This window comes from Rhinopithecus bieti, unplaced genomic scaffold, assembly GCF_001698545.2.
Source record: "Rhinopithecus bieti isolate Rb0 unplaced genomic scaffold, ASM169854v2 scaffold_64388, whole genome shotgun sequence".
NCBI classification, from domain to species: domain Eukaryota; kingdom Metazoa; phylum Chordata; class Mammalia; order Primates; family Cercopithecidae; genus Rhinopithecus; species Rhinopithecus bieti.
Window position 1 is genome coordinate 11,692 of NW_016824338.1, and position 9,435 is coordinate 21,126.

General features: G+C 42.8%; 1 pseudogene; it reads left to right on the top strand.

Annotated features, from left to right (window-relative positions):
* The first annotated feature begins 1,153 nt into the window (after window positions 1-1,153).
* LOC108522184 (PRELI domain containing protein 3B pseudogene) lies at window positions 1,154-3,399 on the top strand (annotated as a pseudogene).
* The last annotated feature ends 6,036 nt before the right edge of the window (window positions 3,400-9,435 follow it).

A 9,435-nucleotide genomic window follows, 5' to 3' on the forward strand; every position in this document is an offset into this window, starting at 1 on the left:
TGAAGTCCTTGCCCATGCCTATGTCCTGAATGGTACTACCTAGATTTTCTTCTAGGGTTTTTATGGTATTAGGTCTAACATTTAAGTCTCTAATCCACTCTTGATCAAAGCAATCTCACATGAGTGTTTATTTCAGTAATGTTTTTTTGGGGGAAGCCAGGCCATTAAAATGTACCTTTCTGCTCACCTTATGTACTTCACTGTTTTTCGTCTGCTGTTGGAATCCTCAAAACTTCACTCTGTATTAAAATTTGTTTCAGAGTGCCTTCAAAAATAGAATGAATCAGGCGAATCTTGACTCTCGATATGCTGCAAATGAGACATATTCCCTATATTTGAAAAGTCTTTGACTGAGTGGGAAAAGTATATAGATAGAAAGTCCTTTTTAAATATCAACAAGTTTAAGTATTTACATGACCATTTAATGCTTCATTCTAGTGCCCCCTCTTCAATTTTTTGATCTTCCAATATCTTTCCCAAATCACAGGGTAAAATCATAAACTATATGTTAACATTCTGATTCGAGTAATATACTTTTAAAAAATGCATCATAATCTAATGGAGTTTATCAGGAACTCAACTTTGGTTTGGCATTTGAAAATCAATCTCTATTATTCTCCGCATTAACAGCAGAAAAAAAATATACGATAATCTCAGTAGATACAAAAAATCTTTAAAAAAATTCAACCCTGCTTCGTTAATATAAAAGTCATCTTAGTAAATTAGAAACTGCAAATTCCCTTAATTTGATAAAGCATATCTATATGAGATGTACATCTAACATCTTATCACATTGTGAAATACTGAAATATTCAAAACTGCCAATTTCTTTTTGAAATAAGAAAACTGCCAATAACTGGACCCATTCTCTCACATCCTGCCCCACCCTATTACAGTCTGATTCAATAGAAACCCAAGGAGTTTCAACAGTGCCTTCTGGAATGATAAACTTTTCATCACAACCCTATCATCGTCAAAAGCAATTAGCAGGGTAGATAAGTGTTAATCCCCACATGACTGGATTCTGGTATCTGACTTCCTGTACAAGACAGAATGCTATAAAAACCCACAGTCAGGGATGAACTGAGCCATTTGCTCCTTTCCTATACTAGCTACTAGGCTGGACCTGGTCAAGCTTTGGGAGGCTAAGGCTATGGAGTTCCATCCATCAACCTTGGAAGAGCTGTCTTGGAGGCAGGCAGGTCCAGAGCCCCACATGCCACGGGACTTGAACAGAGAGCAAGCTTGGGCCTGGGCACTGGATAACTTCCCTGTGCTGAACCGCCACTCCTGCCAATGCCATCAGCTCTGCGGGAGCTCTGCTGCGCGCTGGCTGCTCCACTGCGCCTCAACCGGGCACAGAGCCCTTCCCGGAGATGACAGGGGCCAAAAACGGCCTCCAGACTCCCTTGTTGAGGAATCAGTGGCTGAAACCACAGACCGGCTCCAGTACTCTCAAGAAACGCAGATGCTACCGATGGTGAGGCCCAAAGCGGCCTGAACCAGCCTGGAGATGCCAGTGCCTGCGGAGGTGGAAGTAAGCAGAGGTGGAAGTACACACGCCCAGGGCGCCCTCTGCAGTCCAGGCCGCACCCGGAAGCTGCTGAAAACCCAGGGTTCCATCAGGAAGGAACCCTGAAAGAAGAGGAACCCCAGCCTTTCTGCAGGCCTGCAGCACGCTCCGCTTAGCTGCTACCTGGGAAGGAGCCCGAGGCACTCCAGTGGGGGCCCTCATGGCGTCCCTGCGGACTTTTATACTGGAGCTGTGCTTTGCAAGCGTAAGAGCCTTGAGGCCTCTGCTGTGGAGATCATTCTTTAATTTGTTCTTCCTTTCCTGAACGTCCTAAACATTTTCATTTAGAAAACTCTCTTCATGGAATGAATAATATGCAGTGTGCTAAGGAACTCTTCTTTTAGATCTACATAAAATTGTGATGATTCTTTTATTGAAATTGTACACATTGTTCAAAGCCTTTTCCTTGTTTTCCACCTGTGGAATCAAGACTGGTAAATCAAGATTGGTATAGATGGGCCCAAAACTGACAGAAAGCCGGCAGGGACCCAACTCAGAGCTTTTTTTCCTTCTTCTTTTTCCTTTTTTTTTTTTTGAGATGGGGTGTCACTTTTTTGCTCAGGCTGGCATGCAATGGTATGATCATGCTTTAGTCTAAATTCCAGGGGGCCTTTGAGGAGCTGTGGATACTAACAAGGTGGGAGGGGACAGCTGGGTGGATCACTTGCTGGAGTTTCGAAGCTGACTGTGACCTCCCAGATGAAGGCAGGAAACAGACATTAATAATGTTCTTTAAGTCATGCTCCCCAACCTTTTTGGCCTCAGGGACTGGTTGCATGGAAGGCAATTTTTCCATGGATGGGTGGTCAGGGTTGGGGGAATGTTTTATGATGAAACTGCTCCACTTCAGATCTTCAGGCATTAGATTCTCATGAGGAGCACACAAGGTAGATCCTTTGCAGGTCCAGTTCACATTAAGGTTGGTGCTCCTATGAGAATCTAATGCCACAGTTGATCTGACAGGGGGCAGAGCTCAGGCAGTAATGCTTTCTTGCCCGCTGCTCACCTCCTCCTGTGTGGCCTGGCTCCTATTAGTCCACAGGCTGGTACTAGTCTGTTTCTGAGGGATTGGGACCCCTGCTTTAAATCGTTTACAGGTTACATCGTATGCTAATAAGGGGTGAAGGAGGAGGTTGGGATGTCCTTCATGTGGGGTTGATGGTGCACAGTGAAGCTGGCTGGGGTGCTGGGAGTCAGGTGGGGCAGGTGTAGCCTCTTTGTCTCATTTACCCTGTGCTGCCCTGACATCTCTCAGGCTGCCTGCTCCATCATAATCTGGACTTCAGAGCATGACTTTGCCCACTCATAGGAAACTGTCACAATAATTGAAATGCACAAATGCCCAAACCCTATGAACCTGAACATGGCTTGGATCGGTGTATTGGACAGACATAGATCCCTCTGGAGAGTTGCACAGCCACAGACTTCTCCACCAAGAGTAGGAACTGCCTTCCATTGTGAAGTCTCTTATTGGTACAGTAAGAACCAAAACATGTGCTAGAACATTCTGTAGTTAATCCTATAGAGAAAACAATGGAACTTAAATCTACTAATATTTCATTTACAAATACGGTTTTAGTAGATGAGAGATATACACAAACCACATCATCAGGACCCAGAAAAAAACTATTTTGACTCAGGAAGCCATAATCACTGACAGGAAGCAACCTCAGCAGTTACCTTGAAAAAAACGATGGCAAGAACAGTATCTTCAAATGCTGGAATGGGTCTTACATAAATTACATGTTAAGATTGAAGAATTGACAGCTTCCAAAAGAGGAAGCATAAGAATTCTGATGGTGGCTGCAGAGTTTGTAGATAATTGATAATTAATGTGTGTAGACAATATCAAGTACTTCAGGTCTTTCCAAGTCAAATTTATTTAAAAATATAACCATATTTTAAGTATAATTATTAAAAAGCAGGCAGATATAAGACTGTAATTTTAGATAAAGAGAAATAGTTGCAAGTCATCTAAATAAAAGGGATCATCTGAAATTAGTGTTGTTCGAAATGACTAATTTTGAGCATTCTAGTATTTATATGAAAATTTAACAATTTCTTTGAAAGAAATTCTTTGAAATAATTTTCAATTTCTTTGAAAGAAACTAGATGTTGGCATTAAGTCAGGGTACATGTGTGGGATTGTTATTTAGGTGAACATGTGTCATGGGGGTTTGTTGTATTGCAGTGTTTCATCACTGTATTAGTCCATTTTCATACTGCTAGGAGAAATACTGGGTCGTTTATAAAGAAAAAGAGACTTAATGGACTCACAGTTCTATGTGGCTGGAGGGGCCTCACAATCATGGCAGAAGGGAAAGGAGGAGCAAAGGCACATCTTACATAGCAACATACAAGACAGCATGTGCAGGGGAACTGCCCTTTATAAGACCATCAGATCTCATGAGACTTATTCACTACCATGAGAACAGCATGGGAAAAAATGGCCCCATGATTCAATTACTTCCCACTTGGTCCCTCCCACTACACTATCGGGGGAAACCCCTCCCCTTATATTCAACGTGGGTTCTTTTCTATTTCCCTAGGCATCCACTGGTCTGAGAAATAAAGGGAGAGAGCACAAGAGAGAGAAATTTTAAAGCTGGGTGTCCACGGGGAGGCATCACATGTCAGCAGGTTCTGTGATGCTCTGTGAGCCATAAAACCAACAAGTTTTTATTAGTGATTTTCAAAAGGGAAGGGAGTGCATGAATAGGGTGTCGATCACAGAGATCACATGCTTCACAAGGTAATAAAATATCACAAAGCAAATGGAGGCAGGGCGAGATCACAGGACCACAATATGGGGTGAAATTAAAATTGCTAATGAAGTTTTGGACATGCATTGTCATTGATAACATCTTATCAGGAGACAGGATTTGAGAGCAGACAACCTGTCTGACCAAAATTTATTAGGTGGGAATTTCCTCATCCTAATAGGCCTGGGAGTGCTACAGGAGACCGGGGCTTATTTCATCCCTTTGGCTTCAACCGTAAAAGACAGCCGCCCCCAAGGGTCCGTTTAGAGGTCTACCCTCAGGGGTGCATTCTCTTTCTCAGGGATGTTCCTTGCTGAGAAAAATAATTCAGCGATATTTCTCCTATTTGCTTTTGAAAGAGGAGAAATATGGCTCTGTTCTGCCTGGCTCACCAGCAATCAGAGTTTAAGGTTATCTCTCTGGTTCCCTGAACATTGCTGTTATCCTGTTCTTTTTTCAAGGTGCCCAGATTTCATATTGTTCAAACACACGTGCTCTGCAAACAATTTATGCAGTTAACACAATCATCACAGGGTCCTGAGGTGACATACATCCTCCTCAGCTTACNAAGACAGCCGCCCCCAAGGGTCCGTTTAGAGGTCTACCCTCAGGGGTGCATTCTCTTTCTCAGGGATGTTCCTTGCTGAGAAAAATAATTCAGCGATATTTCTCCTATTTGCTTTTGAAAGAGGAGAAATATGGCTCTGTTCTGCCTGGCTCACCAGCAATCAGAGTTTAAGGTTATCTCTCTGGTTCCCTGAACATTGCTGTTATCCTGTTCTTTTTTCAAGGTGCCCAGATTTCATATTGTTCAAACACACGTGCTCTGCAAACAATTTATGCAGTTAACACAATCATCACAGGGTCCTGAGGTGACATACATCCTCCTCAGCTTACGAAGATGACGGGATTAAGAGATTAAAGTAAAGACAGGCATAGGAAATCATAAGAGTATTTATTGGGGAAGTGAAAAGTGTTCATGAAATCTTCACAATTTATGTTCAGAGATTGCAATAAAGACAGGTGTAAGAAATTATAAAAATATTAATTTGGGGAACTAATAAATGTCCATGAAATCTTCACAATGTATGTTCTTCTGCCATGGCTTTAGCTGGTCCCTCCATTTAGGGTCCCTGATTTCCCACAACACTACACAAGGGGATTATGGGAGCTACAATTCAAGATGAAATTTGGGTGGGGACACAGCCATATCAATCACTCAAGTATGGAACCTAGTACCCATTAGTTATTTTTCCTGCCTCTCTCTCCGTTTAGGATCTACCCTCCGATAGGCCCCAGTGTCTATGTTTCCCCTCTATATGTTCTTGTATTCTCATCATCCAGCTCCCACTTATAAGTGGGAACAAAATTAACTTTTTTTTTTTATTGTGAACTTCCTTGAAACTGTGCTGTGATGGAGATCATTCTTTATTTAGTGTTTCCTCTCTAAAGTGCCTTAAAGATTTCACAATTATAAAAACTATCTTTATGCAATCAAGAATATGCTAAGGAGCTTTACTTTTAGGTTAACTCAGAATTCATAGTTCTTTATACATGACAACTAAAGCCTATTCCTTATTTTCAACTTGTGGAATTGATTTAGGTTGGGTGGAGTCAAGATTAGAAGTATATATAGGTGGGTAGTGGCATGAAAAGGTCTGTGATACAGGTCAGAGTTGGAGGTTGAACTCCAGGGTGACTTTGTATAGCTGTGGATACCAACAGAGTGGGAAGAGGCAGTGGACCACTGTGCTGGAGTTCTCTTGAAACTGACCATGCCCTCCCTGGTGACAGAAGAGAACAGTCATCAATAAAAGCTCCTTGAATGGAGTGCAGTTTACATTAACAGGGTAAAGGTGGAAATTAAACTTAGGGGGACATGAGGAAGACCCCCAGCCCTGTGCCTTTTGAATTGATAACCATGAGGTTCCAGGGTACCAGCTTCAGGTCAGAAAATTCCAGAAAGCTGTAGAATCTTGCCAGTGTGGAGTTTGCCCACCTCAAGGATTCACATGAATTGTACTTTAAGATCCATCAAAACTGAAGGCTCATGGGTATGGTCACTTGGCCCAGGGAGGCTATGCTCTCACAGTCTCCACCATCTCAAGACCGGTAGCATCTGACACTCACTTCTTTCTGTAGGTGATCCAGGAGAAAAATTTATGCATCACCATAGCTTCAGCCTCTAGCCATGCAGATCAAAATCTCTGCACTTAGAGAGATAAAAAGGGATGCAGGAGAAACCACACTTTGGGTTTTTGAAACTTTACTGTCACGCAACTGTTAGAAATCAAGACCCAGAAACTAGAGGTTGGCATTAACTTTGTGTAGCTCTGAAGACACTTTTCTTTCCTATAGTGACAGTTCTAATTTTCAGTGTAGAGAAACTTAAGTGCCACAATGTAATTCTGAAGTCTCACAGTCTGCTTTTCCTCCTCTCCTTCTCCTCACTGATTGTCTAACTATAAAGAAAGCCACAGAGTTTGCCTTCAAAATAAAACATGGAAAATAGTATGGTGTCCCCTCAAAATTAAAATAGAATATTACACAATCTAGCAAATCTGTTTCTGGGTATACGTCCCAAATGTTCGAAAGCAGTGATTCAAAAAGGTATTTATACACCCATGTTTGTGGCATCATTATTATTATTTTGAGACAGAGTCTCACTTTGTCGCCCAGGCTGCAGTGCAGTGGTGTGATCTCGGCTCACTGCACCTCCGCCTCCCAGTTTCATGCCATTCTCCTGTCTCAGCCTCCCGAGTAGCTGGGACTACAGGCGCCTGCCACCACACCCCGCCAATTTTTTGTATACTTAGTAGAGATGGGGATTCACCATGTTAGCCAGAATGGTCTCGATCTCCTGACCTCGTGATCTGCCTGCCTCGGCCTCTCAAAGTGCTGGGATTACAGACCTGAGCCACCGTGCCCGGCCCGTGGCAGCATTATTTACAAAAGCTAAATCATGCAAGAAACCCAAGTGTCCATCAACAGAGCAATGGATAAGCAAAATGTGGTATATTATATGCACACAATGGAATACAATTCAGCCTTAACAAATAAGGAAATTCTGACACATGCAACATCTATGATTTTTGAGGACATGCTAAGTAAAATAAGTCAGTTGCAAATCGACAAATCCTGTATGATTACACTTATAAAGTAATTAGGGTATTCAAAAATCATAGAGCCGGGCACAGTAGCTCATGCCTGTAATTCCAGCACTTTGGGAGGGATTACATGTGCCCAAGAGGTCAATATTAGCATGAGCAAATTGGGAGACTCAGTATCTACAAATAATTTTTAAAAAATAAGCTGGGTGTGCTTATTTTTTGTAAAGACTGATTTGTATAGCCTCAGTCTCTACAAATAATTATTTTAAAAATAAGCTGGAGCCTGTGGCACCCTACTTGGGAGGCTGATGTAGGAGGATCATGTGAGCCTGGGAGATCAAGGCTGCAGTGAGGCATGGAAAACTCATGCCACCACACAAGTAGTACGGTGTCAGAAGATAGGGGAGAGAAGAATGGGGAATTTATGTTAAAAGGGTACAGAGTTTAAGTTTTACAAGATGAAAAGAACTGTGAAGATTGTTGATGAAGGCTGCACAACATTATGACCTGTACACTTAAAAATGGGTAGATGGTAAATTTTGTTATGTGTATTTTACCACAACAAAACAAATAGAAAATAAAAGACAAAGGCTGGGTGTGGTGGCTCATGCCTGCAATCCCATCACTTTGGGAGGCCGAGGCAGGTGGATCATGAAGTGAGGAGTTCGAGAACAGCCCAGCCAACCTGGTGAAACTCCGTCACCAGGGCATTAGCTGGGCATGTTGGGCATGGTGGCTGGTGCCTGTAATCACAGCTACCTGGGAGGCTGAGGCAGGAGTATTGTTTGAACCCGGGAAGTGGAGGTTGCAGTGAGTCGAGATGTGCCATTGCACTCCAGCCTAGGCGACAGGGCAAGACTCTGTCGCAAAAAAAAAAAAAAAAAAAAAAAAAAAAAAAAAAAGACAAAAAGGAAAAGAAAGAGTTGAGTGATTACCACTGCCCTGTTTCTCACTAACATCCCAAATTCTCTTTGAGAACATTCCTCTTTCTCAAGTTTTTCTCTGCTGAGAGAACAAGATTCCAGTCTCTGCTCCAGGACTAGCAATGTGGATTGGGGCAATAATAAATTATTAACCAGGGTTTCTCAAAAGAGCTTTCCCTCCACAGGTTAATGAGTACCTTTTCTTTTTATCTCCTAAACCACCCTATCACAGACTGAGTTTAACTCTAGGTAATTTCATCTAAGGTGTTAGGATTTTTTTTTTCTTTTTTTCTTTTTTAGAAGGAGTCTTGCTCTGTCGCCAGGCTGGAGTGCAATGGTGCGATCTCGGCTCACTGCAACCTTTGCCTCTGGGGTTCAAGCGATTCCCCTGCCTCAGCCTCCTGAGTATCTGGGACTACATGCGACTGCCATCACAACTGGCTAATTTTTTGTATTTCAGTAGAGATGGGGTTTCACAATGTTGGCCAGGATGGTCAACGTTAGGCAGCAATCTAGACCCAACATGGCAGTATCACCCAGCATGGCAGGCCCTTTGTTAGGACTCCCAGCCCTTCACTTCCTGCTAAGACTCTCAGCGCGAAAAAAGCCTGCGCCAGCCAAAGAACCCCCGCTCTGCGCAAGCTTCTGGACACGTCATTCCCCAGAAATCAAAACCTAACTCAGGAAAACCGAAACCTACAAACCCCACCTACTTCTGCCTGTAAAAGGCCCCCCATACTCGCCCGGAGCGCGACTTCTTCGGCCCTCCCCCTAGAGGACCGGTGAACCTCCCCGCCCAGCCCAATAAAGGATACCTTTGTTCTCATCTGCCTCATGTCTTCTTGCTCAGCTCCCCATTTACGTTACAGTCAAGATGATCTGCCCACCTTGGCCTAGATGTTAGGGTTTTATGTTAATCCCACTAATTCCATCCTGTGTTATAATTTGCTCTTAGAATTAATGTCATCACTCAGCTTCCTATTATCTGATTAGGACGGCCCAATTGGCAAGAAGAGTATAAAAGTGTAAACTGGTGTTTCTTGCTGTGAGACTGAATGAAACACTTT